Source organism: Triticum dicoccoides, chromosome 7A (assembly GCF_002162155.2).
Source record: "Triticum dicoccoides isolate Atlit2015 ecotype Zavitan chromosome 7A, WEW_v2.0, whole genome shotgun sequence".
Classification (NCBI taxonomy): domain Eukaryota; kingdom Viridiplantae; phylum Streptophyta; class Magnoliopsida; order Poales; family Poaceae; genus Triticum; species Triticum dicoccoides.
In genome coordinates, this window is record NC_041392.1 from 544142521 (window position 1) to 544159756 (window position 17236).

Sequence of the window (17236 nt, forward strand, 5' to 3'; positions counted from 1 at the left end):
TCCTACGCTAGTTGATTATTGTTCCCATAAGTTGTTTGCTCACAAAATCCCTATGCATAGGAAGTGGGTTAGACTTAAATGTGCTAGTCATATTCTTCATGATGCTCTCTTTATGTTACAATTCTTATCTTTTATGTGAGCATCGTTGAAATCATCATGCCTAGCTAGGGGCGTTAAACGATAGCGCTTGTTGGGAGGCAACCCAACTTTATTCTTGTTATTTACTTTTTGCTCCTGTTTAGTAATAAATAATTCATCTAGCCCCTGTTTAGATGTGTTTTTATGTTTTAATTAGTGTTTGTGCCAAGTAGAACCTTTGGGAAGACTTGAGTAAAGTCCTGTTGATCATGCTGTAAAAAACAGAAACTTTAGCGCTCACGAGAATTGCTGCCATTTTTTATTGGAGAGTGCTATTTAGTTAATTCTTTTTTAAGAGGATTAATAGACAAATTCCTCAGATCCACCAATTTATTTTATAATTTTATGAGTTCCATAAGTATACGTTTGATCCAGATTACTACAGACTGTTCTGTTTTTGATAGATTCTGTTCTCTATGTGTTGTTTGCTTATTTTGATGGATCTATGAGTAGTATCGGAGGGTATGAACCATAGAAAAGTTGGAATACAGTAGGTTTAATACAAATATAAATAAAGAATGAGTTAATTACAGTACCTTGAAGTGGTGATTTATTTTCTTTCGCTAACGGAGCTTACGAGTTTTCTGTTAAGTTTTGTGTTGTGAAGTGTTCACGTTTTGGGTAAAGATACGATGGACTATGGAATAAGGAGTGGCAAGAGCCTAAGCTTGGGGATGCCCAAGGCACCCCAAGGTAATATTCAAGGACAACCAAGACCCTAAGCTTGGGGATGCCCCGGAAGGCATCCCCTCTTTCGTCTTCGTTCATCGGTAACTTTACTTGGAGCTATATTTTTATTCACCACATGATATGTGTTTTGCTTGGAGCGTCAATTTATTTTGTTAGGATTTGCTTGCTGTTTGAATAAAATACCAAGATCTGAAATTATTAAATGTTAGAGAGTCTTCATATAGTTGCATAATTATTCGACTACTCATTGATCTTCACTTATATCTTTCGGAGTAGTTTGTCGTTGCTCTAGTGTTTCACTTATACCTTTTTAGAGCACGGTGGTGGTTTTATTATATAGAAATAGATGAACTCTCATGCATCACTTATATTATTTTGAGAGTCCTAAACATCATGGTAATTTTCTTTGGTTATGAATTTAGTCCTAATATGATGGGCATGATAAAAACTTTCATACAAGTGCATTGGATACTAAGGGAAGTTTGATACTTGATAATTGTTTTGACATATGGAGATGGTGATATTAGAGTCATGCTAGTTGAGTAGTTGTGAATTTGAGAAATACTTGTGTTGAAGTTTGTGATTCCCGTAGCATGCACGTATGGTGAACCGTTATGTGATGAAGTGGTAGCATGATTTATTTATTGATTACCTTCCTTATGAGTGGCGGTCGGGGACGAGCGATGGTCTTTTCCTACCAATCTATCCCCCTAGGAGCATGCGCGTAGTACTTTGTTTCGATAACTAATAGATTTTTGCAATAAGTATGTGAGTTCTTTATGACTAATGTTGAGTCCATGGATTATACGCACTCTCACCCTTCCACCATTGCTAGCCTCTCTTGTGCCGCACAACTTTTGCCGATACCATACACCCACCATTACCTTACTCAAAACAGCCACCATACCTACCTATTATGGCATTTCCATAGCCATTCAGAGATATATTGCCATGCAACTTTCCACTGTTCCGTTTATTATGACACGCTCCATCATTGTCATATTGCTATGCATGATCATGTAGTTGACATTGTATTTGTGGCAAAGCCACCGTCCATAATTCTTCCATACATGTCACTCATGAGTCACTGCAAATCCTGGTACACCATCAGAGGCATTCATATAGAGTCATATTTTGTTCTAAGAATCAAGTTGTAATTCATGAGTTGTAAGTAAATAAAAGTGTGATGATCATCATTATTAGAGCATTGTCCTAGTGAGGAAAGGATGATGGAGACTATGATTCCCCCACAAGTCGGGATGAGACTCCGGACTAAAAAAAGAGGCCATAAAAAAGGAGAAAGGCTCAAATAAAAAATGAGAGAAAAAGAGAGAAGGGGCAATGCTACTATCCTTTTACCACACTTGTGCTTCAAAGTAGCACCATGACCTTCATGATAGAGAGTCTCCTATGTTGTCACTTCCATATACTAGTGGGAATTTGTCATTATAGAACTTGGCTTGTATATTCCAATGATGGGCTTCCTCAAAATGCCCTAGGTCTTCGTGAGCAAGCGAGTTGGATGCACACCCACTAGTTTCTTTTGTTGTGATTTCATACACTTATAGCTCTAGTGCATCCGTTGCATGGCAATCCCTACTCACTCACATTGATATCTATTTATGGGCATCTCCATAGCCTGTTGATACGCCTAGTTGATGTGAGACTATCTTCTCCTTTTTGTCTTCTCCACAACCACCATTCTATCCCACCTATAGTGCTATGTCCATGGCTCACGCTCATGTATTGCGTGAAGATTGAAAAAGTTTGAGAACATCAAAAGTATGAAACAATTGCTTGGCTTGTCATCGGGGTTGTGCATGATTTAAATATTTTGTGTGGTGAAGATAGAGCATAGCCAGACTATATGATTTTGTAGGGATAGCTTTCTTTGGCCATGTTATTTTGAGAATACATGATTACTTGGTTAGTATGCTTGAAGTATTATTATTATTATTTTTATGTCAATATTAAACTTTTGTCTCGAATCTTATGGATCTGAATATTCTTGCCACAATAAAGAGAACTACATGGATAAATATGTTAGGTAGCATTCCACATCAAAAATTCTGTTTTTATCATTTACCTACTCGAGGACGAGTAGGAATTAAGCTTGGGGATGCTGATACGTCTCCAACGTATCTATAATTTTTGATTGTTCCATGCTATTATATTATCTGTTTTGGATATTTATGGGCTTTATTATGCACTTTTATATTATTTTTGGGACTAACCTATTAACCTAGAGCCCAGTGCCAGTTTCTGTTTTTTCCTTGTTTTAGAGTACCGCAGAAAAGGAAAATCAAACGGAGTCCAATTGACCTGAAACTTCACGAAACTTATTTTTGGACTAGAAGAAGCCCACGGAGTATCGGAGTTGGACCAGGAGAGTCTCGGGCTGCCCACGAGGGTGGGGGGCGCGCCCACCCCCCTGGGCGCCCCCCTGGGCACGCCCCCCTGCCTCGTGGACAGCCCGGAGGTCCACTGACGTACTTCCTCTTCCCATATATACCCATATACCCTAAAAACTTCGGGGAGGACAATAGATGAGGAGTTCCGCTGCCAGAAGCCTCCGTAGCCACCGAAAACCAATCTAGACCCGTTCCGGCACCCTGCCAGAGGGGGAAATCCCTCTCCGGTGGCCATCTTCGTCGTCCGGGTGCTCTCCATGACGAGGAGGGAGTTGTTCTCCCTCGGGGCTGAGGGTATGTACCAGTAGATATGTGTTTGATCTCTCTCTCTCTCTCTCGTGTTCTTGAGGTGGTACGATATTGATGTATCGCGAGCTTTGCTATTATAGTTGGATCTTATGATGTTTCTCCCCCTCTACTCTCTTGTAATGGATTGAGTTTTCCCTTTGAAGTTATCTTATCGGATTGAGTCTTTAAGGATTTGAGAAAACTTGATGTATGTCTTGCGTGGGATACCCATGGTGACAATGGGGTATTCTATTGATCCACTTGATGTATGTTTTGGTGATCAACTTGCGGGTTCCGTGACCTTGGGAATCTATGCATTGGCACATGTTTTCGTCTTGACTCTCTGGTAGAAACTTTGGGGCACTCTTTGAAGTACTTTTGTGTTGGTTGAATAGATGAATCTGAGATTGTGTGATGCATATCGTATAATCATACCCATGGATACTTGAGGTGACATTGGAGTATCTAGGTGACATTAGGGTTTTGGTTGATTTTGTGTCTTAAGGTGTTATTCTAGTACAAACTCTATGATAGATTGAACGGAAAGAATAGCTTCGTGTTATTTTACTACGGACTCTTGAATAGATCGGCCGGAAAGGATAACTTTGAGGTGGTTTTGTACCCTACCATAATCTCTTCGTTTGTTCTCTGCTATTAGTGACTTTGGAGTGACTCTTTGTTGCATGTTGAGGGATAGTTATGTGATCCAATTATGTTATTATTGTTGAGAGGACTTGCACTAGTGAAAGTATGAACCCTAGGCCTTGTTTCAACACATTGCAATACCGTTTGTGCTCACTTTTATCATTAGTTACCTTGCTGTTTTATATTTTCAGATTTCAAAAACCTTTATCTACCATCCATATACCACTTGTATCATCATCTCTTCGCCGAACTAGTGCACCTATACAATTTACCATTGTATTTGGTGTGTTGGGGACACAAGAGACTCTTTGTTATTTGGTTGCAGGGTTGCTTGAGAGAGACTATCTTCATCCTACGCCTCCTACGGATTGATAAACCTTAGGTCATCCACTTGAGGGAAATTTTCTACAGTCCTACAAACCTCTGCACTTGGAGGCCCAACAACGTCTACAAGAAGAAGGTTGTGTAGTAGACATCATCTACTTTCAAGACATCACCCAAATGAAGAGAGTTGAAAGATTCACGGTTGATCAAGATTAAGTCAAGAATGAATCAAGTTGATCAACACACAAAGCATACAAGATGTACTGAGGGATCTAGTGATCCCATGGTATGGTAAGCATTGTCCATTAAGCTCTGTTTGCTAACCCATGGTTTTTGTGAGAGTTCTTTGTGGGGGTAGGTTGTGATGTGCAAGTTCAAGTGGAGCATCATGAAGAGATCAAATGCTTGAAGCTTGCCGTCCATTATGGTAACAATGGATTTATGAAGATATGCCAAAGAGTGGCTCACCCATAGTGGAGTATGGGGGAGCAATCAACTAGTCTTCATCGAGCCAACACAATCAAGAAAGGTGGTCCAACTTGAGGGAGTCAAGATCGTCATCATCTAGCTCAAGTGGACTATGTGCAAGACAAAGGTTTGCCCTTGATAGGTTTTCTATTTTACCAGTCTCATAGTGGTAGTTGGGAGACCGGGTTATAGGATCGATTGCCGTACTATCAAGGGGGGCTCTGGATGAGTAGCTTGATCGTATCATTCATAGAGAGCTCAAACCATTGCATCCTCGCATCATCTTTCTTGGTTCTTGTTTGGTTCTCTTTGTGAGTCTTAGAGCTTTTGGTCATCTTGATGACAAGCTAGAGTTCATCGAAAACGAAGTTCACATGCATCTTCTATGATGTTTTCGTTGTTGGAGGTTTTGCCGGTTCTTCTCGATTGGAGGTTTCACTCCTCTATTTGTTAGGAATACCTCCCCTGCCTCTTCTCGGTTGGAGGTTTCACTCCTCTATTTGTTCACATGCTACTCATCGTCTTGTATCCAATAAGCTTGAGTTTGCTCAATTCGGAGCTCTTATGCAGAAGTTATGGAAGTTCTGGTTTTCCGTGGAGTATACTTGTTTTCGTGGAAGTGGCTTAGGATGGCGCCAACGGTAGTACCACCGGGCCGGAGCGGCAGTACCGCGTATCGCCACAAGCGGTAGTACCGCTGTCCCACAGCGGTAGTACCGCCCATGGCCATAAGCGGTAGTACAGCTCCGGTTCCACGCTAGTACCGCCTCGACTCGACACGTGGTTTTCTCGTGTCGGGTTCAGCGGCAGTACGAGCGGTAGTACCGCTCATGTGCGATAGTACCATGGCTGCCACCGCCCCTAGTGCCGCTCAATGGCCCTCCTCTTTGTTCCTTCTCCTTGTGCTCGTGGTAGGCGCTATGCGCGGTCCCAGCAGTAGTACCGCTGGGCCAAGCGGCAGTACCACTGCGGCCAATGGTAGTACCGCTGGCTCCAGCGGTAGTGCCGCTCATACGGCTCTGCCTCGCACTCTGTTTCACTCCACTCTCCGTGCTCTACCGCCCGGGCAGTAGTACCGCTCCCCTGAGCGGTAGTACCGCTCGTGCGCGGATTGAGCACATAACGGTTGGATTCGGGAGCTCCTATAAAAGGGGGTTTCTTCCCCATTCAACCTTATCCTTTGAGCTCGTGTTCTTCCCCCATTGTTGACCTTCTTCAAGCTTGCTAACTCTCAATCCCTCCATGGATTCTTGCTATTTTTTGAGGGAAAATAGATAGGAGATATAGATCCACATTTCCACCAATCACTTTCTCCTCTATGTGAGGGGAACCCCTTGGATCTAGATCTTGGAGTTCTTGGTATTCTCCTTCTTGTTCTTCCTCTCATTTTCCTCCCTAGTGTCGGGGGTTGGGTGCGAAATGTGCCAAAGGATGGCTTATCATGGTGGGGCGAGTAGAACATCGCCGGTGCCTGGAAACGGGATGAGGCGAAGACATGCACGCCGGTGAATCTTACCCAGCTTCAGGGCTCTCCGGGGAGATAATACCCCTACTGCTGCTCTACGGGGTCTCCGCATGATCACTATGGCAAAGTCTTTACACGATTGCTCCTTGAGCTGTTTTCTGGAGGTAGGAGAGGGCAAGGCTAGCTCTCTCCCTCCTATATGATCTGGTCTAGAGCTAATGGGTTCCAACCCTTTACATGGGTGCCCTGAGGGGTTTATATAGGCCTACCCCCAGGGGTACAATGGTAATCCGGCTGGACGCGGGCCCAGCCATCAGTGCCTCTGGCCTCCGCCTTCTCCGCCAAGCGGACCCCGCTGACTGGTCTGGTACAGAGCCGACAGGCCGCATCCCGGCTACTGATTACTGTACCCATGCTTCTGATGACATGGGCTTGATCATGGAGTCGTGGCAACAGCCCCGCCGCCTAGCGGGCGATCACTATTGCCACCCTCCATCGCATCTGATTAATGGCGTGCGGGCCCCGGGGGAGGGCTTGGCCGACTCCGGGGGCCGACTGGCGGCGCACTTGCCGTCTCCTGGAGTCTCACTGACTGGTGGGGCATGCAGCCTCTGGGCCGTACAGACAAGCCGTCATGGGCGCATGATTCGGTCCTGCGGTGCTGATGTCAGGGCCGGCACGGCAACAGCGCCACGCTGCATGGAGATCTCCTCGGGTACGGCATATTGTGCCCATGCCTGCCCTTGGTAAGGGGCAGGAGCGGGATTTACTGTAGCCACTCCCCGGTCCTGTCCTCCCGATGAGGATATGGGGTTTGTTGGAGTCGCAGGCCGACTCCCCAAAGCCGGCTTCTCTAGAAGTCGCCAGTCAGGGGTCGGCTTGCCCCTAAAGTCGTCCCTGGGATTCGGCCGTGAGTGGGCAGTCGGCCGTCTTGCCGTCGACTCCTCAGAAGGCGGCTCTTCATCCTCAGGTGTTGAGGGGCGCAACCTGCCCCGATGCCTTGAAAGGTTCTGGGGCTCGGGTTGGCCTACCTGTGGCCCATTACTCCGATAGTAGTCCCCGAAGCTGGTGAGGCGCCGCGGACAATCGGCCAAGAAGCCTCAGCAGTTGCTCTTTCCGGGTGCTAAACACATGGTTCTTGGTTGACTTCTACCGGGCCGGCTAGAAGGGGTCGGACTCGCCCAACACTGACTCGCACAATATTTCGAATGTCGCGGCGGGATCCAAGTAGCGTGCTGGCTAAGCCTCCAGGCCGCCACCCGTTATAGGCCTGTCATGCGATGACATGTGGCTGGGCCATTCTGTCAGCCTACGCGCGCGACGGGACAGGCCCGTAGGCGGGGCCCGCCACCACCGCACCTCGGCGCCCGAGCGGATCCGCTGTGGCCCCGGCGGACGGTTGGGATTCCTGTGGAATTACTGCACGCAGTAACTTTGTCGTGGAACGTGGGGGCCGTGGGCGCAGTAAATCCCATGACCGCCCCCTCGGCTTCGCGCCCCACGAGGCTATAAGTAGGGGAAAGAGGGGGGCGCGGCAGAGCACGTGCGCCCCTCCTTCCCACAACTCCTCGCTCTCCTCCTTCTCACTGCTCCCTGCTCTCCTCCTTCTTCTTCTTCTTCACTCCGCTGCGCGCCCAAGCTTCGACGAACGCCGCGGCGATCAGCTCGCGATGAGTTCTTCCGCTGTCGTCGCGCCTCCCACGGTGCGCTCCGACACTTGGGACGGCTCCGAAGTTCACGACGACCACATCGAGTTCCTCCACAAGACTCGTCGGCTCCCCGGCGAGGATCACGTGCGGGTGCGTCTTGCGCCGAGGGGGGAGATTTCCCCCGCGCCGCAGGAGGGCGAGCGGGTCATCTTCCGCTCGCACTGCTTGCGCGGGTTGGGGCTGCCGGCGAGCAGTTTCTTCCGCTCCTTCCTGGAGTTCTACGGCCTCCAGCCGCACCACCTCACCCCCAACACGGTGGTGCTGCTGTCCGCCTTCGTGGCCTTATGCGAAGGATTCCTCGGAGTCCTCCCCACCCTTGAGCTCTGGGGGGAGTTCTTCTTCTCCAAGCTCGGCACCCAGGCTGTAGGCGTGCCGGCTCAATGCGGCGCTTTCATCGCCGTGCGAAGGTTGGGGGCCGACAACCCCTTCCCCACCATCTCGCTGATAAAGTCGGTGAAGATGTGGCAGAGATCGTACTTCTACGTCAGGAGCATCTCCGCAAGGGGCGACTGGGTCAACCTGCCAGCTTTCGAAGCCGGCCCGCCGGCTGGGAGGCTGCCCAACTGGTCGTACCGGGCCAAGTTGCTGACGCCTGCGGGATCCGGCGCTGTCACGCGACTCCGAGTGCTGACACAGTCGGAGGGCTTGACTGGTCCAGACCTGCTGGCCGCCTTTGTGACGCGCCGAGTTCTCCCGCTCCAAGGTCGCCCCCACATGATATGCCAAATGAGCGGGCGCCACGACCCGAGTCGGATGTGCACCAAGGACATGCCTCACGAGGAGGTGGCCTACATGGTGAACTACCTCTCGGACAGCAAGCTCCTGGAGGATTGGCGGTTCGGCAAGGAGTCGTACTCCCGCGCCAACCCCCCGCCCGTGGTGAGTTGCCTTTTCTTTCTTTCTTTGGATTGTCTTCTTTCTTGTCGAGTTTGTTTTGACCAGTCGGCTTTGGTCAGAATCCCCTCCTCCATCCACCAGCCGGCACCTCGGGGCCAGCCCGTGAGTTCCTTGCCGACCGGGCGGAGAGCGACGTCGACGACCCCGATCTGGGGGCGGCGGCTCTGGAGGACGACGCCGAGGGAGGAGGAGGAGCAGCAGGCGGCTCCAGGCCTTCGGCCACTTTCGCCGACTGGCCTGACGATGATGCCGAGGGAGAAGTCGCCCCCCGCCATTGGCCAGGAGCCAGCTAGCCTGGCGCTGGCTCTTCTGCCACGCCGGGTGCTCCGGGCGGCGGGAAGAAACATAGGGCCGTGCAAACTTTGTTCGGCAGTCGGCCGAAGAAACCCAAGGGTTCGGCCGCGGTGACCCGGCGGGACGAGGCGGCTGTGAAGGCCATCCGCTTCCGTAAGGAAGTGAAAAAGCCGCCACTGGTCTCCGCGTGAGTATTTTGTCTCAATGCTTTATTCTTTCTTTGTGGCTTTGTCTGAGTCTTTTGCTTGCTTCCCTTGCTTCAGGGCTCCCCTCACTCTTGAGAGGGTCATCGCCGCCTCCGTCATGGGGTCAGCGGAGACGTCCGCCACCACCCGGCGGATTGACCCCGCTGCTGACCTCCGGGAGGCAACGGAGCAAAATGCGCAGGAGAAGCGTAACAAGGGAGAGGCCGCTCGTCTGGAGAAGGCGGAGGCCGATAGGGCAGAGGCCTCCGCCAAGAAAAAACTGGCGGAGGCCGAAGCCGTCGCCGCGACGAAGCGGCAGGCTAAGGAGGCCGCACGCCGCCAATCGGCGGTGTTCGTCACCCCGCTGAACTCTGCGCCGCCGCCTCCGGAGTTCACGGGGCAGACAGGGGGAGCTGGCAGCGAGAACCCCGTCATGGAGAGGGAAGGCGGTGACTCCTCTACGCCGGACGTGATCGTTCCGCCGCCGCCTCCGCCGCCGTCTGGGAGCGCGCAAGGCAAGTAGCCAGCGGACCCTCTGGTGCCGCCGACCAAAGACGAGGCCATGGTGAGGCTACTCCTCTGTCGGCATTCTGGGAATGGGGGTCCCCAGACTTGCCTGCCTGCGGCCTGCGGCGTGGCTCAAAGGGGGGCCCAGCACGGCCCGTCTTCACCAACACAAACCCAAGACCCTCGCGAGGGGCCAAGCCTCGCGGGGCGGATGACGCGGAACTTCCTCAGGCACGGCCTCGTCAGGCTGGCTCACGAGGGGGCAGAGAGATCAAGGCGGGGTACCTCACGAGGTGCCCGTGACGCAAGCCATGACGATTCAGGGCACCAGGCGGGTGCCAGCCGCGTAGCGTCCTCCTTCCCTCTTTGGTGCAAAGGGGGCAAGCGCAGCCGCGGAGTACCGAGGCATCAGGCAAAGGTTGCCATTTTGGTGCAACGAGACCAAGACCAGGAGGACTACGAGACGGAGGTCACCGTGGAGCCCAAGACGGCGTCATCACCAGAGCTTTGCACAGACGAAGACTGCTTTTGTCAGGATAGCTGATACTTGCTCTCCCCCTTCAAATTAGCCCGCCATTGTTGGCTCCCTTCTCGCTCAATATTTGGGGAGAGGACAAGGGCCTCTATAAATAGGACTAACCCTGTGTCTCTTGTGTTGTTCTTTCCTTAGTTTAGATCCTAGCACGGCGGAGGGGTGCAGGTAGGTAGGGGGCGAAATCTCCACGCACACCCCAGTGTTCGAACCTCAAGGGTCTGCCGGAACCCGAAATCCGACATTTGGCGCGCCAGGTAGGGGTGCACCGGAATTCGTCTTCCACCACCCCGTTCTCCTCCGACCGTCACGCCCATGTATGACGCTCGTCGGGCCCGCGCCGAGCGTCGGGCCGCACTCGCTTCCCGCGTCGCCCAGACGGAACCAGTCGGCGGGCATCCACGCCGTTCCCCGTCACCTGCCGTCAACACCGCCACCGGCCCGGCGGGGGACGAGCGGCAAGCATCGTCCCAGCATCCGTCCGTGCGGCAAGATGGCCGCACCGCAACTCCCTCGCTCACCCCAGCTGGTTCTTCGTCCCGCGCGCTCCGCGCGCCCATGGAGGCTTGAGCTGCACTCATCGCGGCAAACGAGCTCCCGCACTACCGTCCCGTCGACGACGTCTACGAAGAATGGCTCGACCGCGTCGCCGAGCTCGTCCGCGCCGCAGGGGGCTCTCCCGCGCCGTCCGTTCCATTGCACCGCACCCCGCCCCGCGCGGGCGATGAGGCTCCGGCGGCACCCCGGCCACCTCCTCCTCAAGAAGATTCCATGGCCCCAAGGCGCATGGCCCCTGGGCGGAACCCGCTCCGTCAGGCGCCAGCACGGCAAGAGCGGAGCTTCCAGGAAGTCCCTTGCCTGCAAGAAGCTGCCCGGGCGCTCCCTGCTCAAGCACGTCGCGACCATGCTCCTGCTCCCGCGTGTCAAGACCCCGCGCTGCTCCAAGCTGCAGCGCCTGGGGACATGCAAGACCAGGCTCTCCATCACCCAAGGCCTCCCGTGGCCACAGCAGGCTGCCGCGCCTTCACCACCGAACTACGCAGCGTAGCGTGGCCCGGCAAGTTCAAGCCAGACCTGCCTCCTCGCTACGACGGCACGGCTGACCCTGCAGAGTTCCTCCAGCTCTACGAGCTAGGCATCGAAGCTGCCAATGGAGACGAGAAGGTCATGGCGAACTTGTTCCCCATGGAACTCAAGGACGGGGCCCGCACCTGGCTCCTGAACCTGGCTCCAGGCACAATCTCCTCCTGGGAGGAGATGCGCACCCGCTTCATCGCCAACTTCCAAGGCACTCGCGACCGGCCACCCGCCGTGAGCGACATGCGCCGCATCAAGCAACAGCCCGGGGAAACCCTACAGAAGTACATCCAGCGCTTCAACAATGCACGCCTCAAGATTCCCAAGGTGACTGAGGAGGCCATCATCTCGGCCTTCTCCGACGGCGTGCGCGACGTCAAGATGAAGGAGGAGCTGGCGATGCATGAAGACCTGTGCACTTCCTTGGAGCTGTTCAACTTGGCAAACAAGTGCGCCAGGGCTGAGGAAGGGCGTCTCTCCCTCCTCGAGCTGACTGCCGCGGACCCAGAAGAGAAGAAGCCCAAGGCCAAGGACGTGAAGCGCAAGGGGGCTGCCGTGCTCGCGGCAGAACCAGACACCAAGCGGGGCAGAGATCAGCCCGAACCCTCCAAGGGCAGCCGGTACTGTGTGTACCACGACCTCCACACCCACAACACCAACGAATGCCAAGAACTCCGAGCCATGCGAGAAGGAAGGATCGGCCGTCGCCCCGACCACGGTGACCAGGGCTATGGCCGAGGGGAGGAAGAAACGCAGGACGCTGGGAAGACTGTGGGCCGCGCCAAGGGTGGCGCGACCAACCTCGCGAGGATCGCTGGCAAGACCCGCCTTGCGAGAGAGGATGGAGGGATCAACCTCGCGAGGGAGACTGGAGGGATCAGCCTCGCGAGGATCGCCCGCAAGGCAACGCAGGCCTCCCACCGCTGTCGCTGCAGCCAAGGAGAAACGAGGACCGCCACCAAGACGAGGAGGCTGGGGGCTTCCAGGAGCCGCGCGCGATCGCCTGCATCTTGGGCGGAGCACAAGCCCCAGCCTCACAGTGCATCTTCAAGCAGTTCGCCCGCGAGGTGAATGCAGTCCTCCCCAGGCTCGAAGCCACGCGCCCCCTCAGGTGGTCGTCATGCGCCATCACGTTCAGCTCAGCAAATCAGCTCAAGTGTGCGGCTATAGCCGGAGTCCTCCCGATGCTTTATTCCCCAATCATCAGCAACATGGTGGTCACCAAGACCCTCATCGATGGAGGGGCAGGGCTCAACGTCCTGTCCGTGGAGACGTTCAACAACTTCCAGGTGCCCTACAGCCAGCTTCAGCCAACCAAGCCCTTCTCCGGTATCACTGACGGCTCCACGGTCCCGATTGGGCAGGTCCGCCTCCCTGTCACCTTCGGGGCACGCGACAACTACCGCATCGAGCTCATCGACTTTGGCGTCGCTCACATTCGCCTGCCGTACAACGCCATCCTTGAGTACCCAGCGCTGGTCAAGTTCATGGCCGTAACTCACCACGGCTACAACGTCCTCAAGATGCCAGGAAGCGGCGGAGTCATCACGGTGCCCTGTGAAGAGAAGGACATGGTGTGTTCCCTGGAACGAGCCTTTCAGGCCGCGTCACTGGAAGACCCGGATCGTGGAAGCAGGAGGCCTCCCGAGACCACCCCCAAGAAGAAGAAGACATCGTCCGGCCCGACCACTTAGGAGGCAGGCCCCTCTGGGCCCGCGCCTGCCCAAGGGAAGCCTCCCTCCATCGCATAGGAAAGCGCGCCCGGCGCCCTCCTCAGGCAGGGCTCGGGGTCTCTCCCCTGGAGGGCCACCGACCTGGCTAGGGTCACGAGGGAGGCGCTTGGGCACCACATGGAGGCGTGTTTTGAAGCACGTTTCCCTCGAGAAGGAGAAAGGCAAGGATATCCAGATCCTCAGGAGTTCATCAGCAAGGCCATTCAGGAGCTACAGGAGTCAAGAGTCATGAAAGGCGGCCGCCGCTCGCCAGCAGTGGCCCCCCATCCAGGCGAGGATGGTGGGCGTCGCGTCTGCGTCGACATACCAAGGCTCAACCGAGTCACCTCTCTGGAGCGCCTCTGGCCCTCGCAAGTGGGGCGCTGCGGAGGTCCACCCCACAGCTACGTTCGCATGCCTTACGGCTTGCCGAAGGCGGCTGACGTGTACCAGCGCCTCATGAGGGGCATCACGGAGGCACGAGAGGCCAGGCGTCCCGCAGCCCTGGCAGAGATGGAGATGGCCCGCGAGGAGCCGCCAGCGCCTCCGGAGCCTCCCGAGGCCCCTGGGCTTGGGGGCTCGTGAGGATCAGCTCCCGCAGCCCACCGAGCCCGCTACACCAACACCCTTTCGTCCTCAACATCATCAGGTGACATCTTTCGAGTTTTACTTCCAGCTGGGAGCGCCCCCAGGGCTGCATTATTCCCAGGCCGCGTGGGTCCGTCCTTGGGGGCGCCCCTCGGGCTGCATGACCCCCCCCCCCAAGTCGCTCGAGCCTGACCCAGTGATGTCCGCATTCCCAACATCTCTTTGAACGAATCCACTCCTTCGCGGCTAATGTGTTTTACCCAGTTGCCTACTCAGCTGATGCCAACTAACGAAGCTGCTCCCAAACGGCACGACACTTGCGCATGGGTCCATCCCTGCAATGCCGACAAACCTGGATGGCTGAGCTCTGGTCACAGCAGCCCCGCATAGCGTCACCTCGTCAAGCCTTCAGCGCCTCACTACCCCTCGGAAGCAACCCACGGCTGACCGTCAATTGTCATCTCAACCCTTTGCTTTTTCTATGATGGACCTGCAGGACCTTCTGAAGGAGCTGCATCAGGTGAGGCCCTTGTGGTGTCTCCTTCGCTCTCGTCCGCGCGAACCGCTTGCACGTTAAAGGGGGGGTGCCTGAGCATCGCGACTCAGGGCTCCTACTGGCTCTCCAGCCCTCACCCTCTGGCCTTGACCACGGCATCGCGACCTGGCATACCAGTGACGGCTGAGACTCGCTCGAGGGCCGGGACTCGAGGACGTAGAGCATAAAGGGGAGCAAAAGCGAGAGGGGAGAGATACACGAGGACCTCGCCAAGCAACCTCGCGCCTGCCGATGCACGGACCCGGCGACACACCAGGGAGCGGCCCCTGATCCTCGAGATAAGTCATCGCCCGGAAATGCCAGCTACCGTGGCACCATCCCGCACCTAATGCTATCCCATGTTAGCGACGCCGCTCTCCTTTCTAACCGAACGACGGCTTCTTGGGCGCCAAAGGGGACCTTCTGAGCATCGCGACTCAGGGGCTCCTACCGGACTCCGGGTCGCTCACCTCCTGGCCTTGACCACGGCATCGCGACCTGGCATACCAGCGACGGCTGAAGCCGCCTTGGGACTGGAACCTGTCGGTGCAGAGCATCAAGCCCTCGTGAGGTTCGAAAGGGAGGACTGAGCTAAGATGGAATGAGCAACTCACGCAATTCTACGACAAGGGTTATATATACAAGACAGGATCACAGGCACCTTACAAGCCTCTACGGGACGCATTTTTGATTCCTTGCAGGGAACGGATCCTAAAGGGACACAAACTACGCGCATCCCTGCAAAAGATGCCATCATCAACAGTGGGCTGTCAAGCACCGACGCCAACCCCATCCAGATCAGAGTCGGCGGCGGCCTGACGAGCCCGCCCTGCTCCAGGAGCGGTGCCGGCTCGGGGGCTCGTAGCTGTCGTCGCTCGTCTCCGGAGTCACGAAGAGCTCGCCGGAGTCGCAGGAACCTCCAACGCCTACACCGCCTGAGGAGCCTCCAAGGGAGTGGGTGGCGTGCCCAGTCCTCATCACAGCAGGGCCCTGGCCACCTTCCCCGGGGCAGCACTCCAGCCGGCGCCCGCTCGCATCGAAGACCTTGAAGAGCATCACCGAAGCACCATCGTAGTCCAAGTGGATCGTGAAGACTCCCCTTGTCCTGCAAACCCGGGCGATCTCCCTCCAGCCCAGGGTCATGTAGACCTCGCCCGGGGCGACGACCGTGACCTCTGCCTCGACCGTGAGGGTACTGCAGCCGGCATGCTGCAGCCAGAGCTCCAGGGGCTCCCCCTGCGGGATGATGGAGGCGAAGAAGGGAGGAAGGCAGATCCAAGACTGAAGAGGAATGGCGACATGGAGCACGAACTCTTGGAAGGAGCCCTCGGTGTGGACCCCAGGGGGGACGACCCACACCTTAGTGTCCTGGTGTCGCCGACGGCGGCGCCGCCGGTGGCGGTCAGCATCAACTCCTTCGGGGCCCTCGATGTGGGCGTACAATGGAAGCGGGAACCCCGGCGGCGCCCGCTCGCCCCAAGGCCTCGGCACCACCTGAAGGGCCCCTTCGTCCCGGCCACGGGGGATGAGCCGTTTCTTCGGCGGGGGAGGGTCTGGCCCCTCTCAGGGAGCCTTTCCCTTCTCTGCCATCGAGAACCGGAGGATCGGAGCCATCGCGGCAAGACGGAGCAAGGATCGGGAAGAAGGAGAAGCAAGGAGGGGTGGACTAGAAGGGCGCGCGCCGTTCTGTACTTATGGCCGGCGAAGGCCAACCGCCGGCCTCCACGATCGCAGGTAATCATGACCCGTTTTTGCATGCAGGGACTTGTCCAATCCATGCAGTTGCCAAGGCATCGTGGGGAAGTGGAGACGCCCACATCCAGTCAACCGCCACGCGGCGCCCAAGGCTGTAGGCTGTTAGGGCCCGCGGCGCTTCACTCTTGCCCTTCCGCCTCCCTGCACGGCCAAGCCCGGGCGCGCCTTGGGCCCGAGGGCTACTGTCGGCATTCTGGGAACGGGGGTCCCCAGACTTGCCTGCCTCCGGCCTGCGGCGTGGCTCAAAGGGGGGCCCAGCACGGCCCGTCTTCACCAACACAAACCCAAGACCCTCGCGAGGGGCCAAGCCTCGCGGGGCGGATGACGCGGAGCTTCCTCAGGCACGGCCTCGTCAGGCTGGCTCACGAGGGGGCGGAGAGATCAAGGCGGGGTACCTCACGAGGTGCCCGTGATGCAAGCCATGACGATTCAGGGCGCCAGGCGGGTGCCAGCCCGCGCAGCGTCCTCCTTCCCTCTTTGGTGCAAAGGGGGCAAGCGCAGCCGCGGAGTTCCGAGGCATCAGGCAAAGGTTTCCATTTCGGTGCAATGAGACCAAGGCCAGGTGGACTACGAGAAGGAGGTCACCGTGGAGCCCAAGACAGCGTCATCACCAGAGCTTTGCACAGACGAAGACTGCTTTTGTCGGGATAGCTGATCCTTGCTGTCCCCCTTCAAATTAGCCCGCCATTGTTGGATCCCTTCCCGCTCAATATTTGGGGAGAGGACCAGGGCCTCTATAAATAGGATTAGCCACCCCCAGGGTAGAGGGGATCGAGAATCAGCCAACCCAGAAACAAGCTGGGGTCGAAATCAGGGTCGGTCAGTTGGAGGAAAGCAGAGAGAGAGAGAGAAAAAGGTGACTGAACTCCTCCGAGCAGTTCATCGCCCCGGCCAAGAACAGACCCTCGCGAGGCTGTTCTCCCTTGTATTGTTCATTATCATCAGCCCAAGAGGCAATCCACCACACCACACACTGGAGTAGGGTATTACACCACAACGGTGGCCCGAACCAGTAT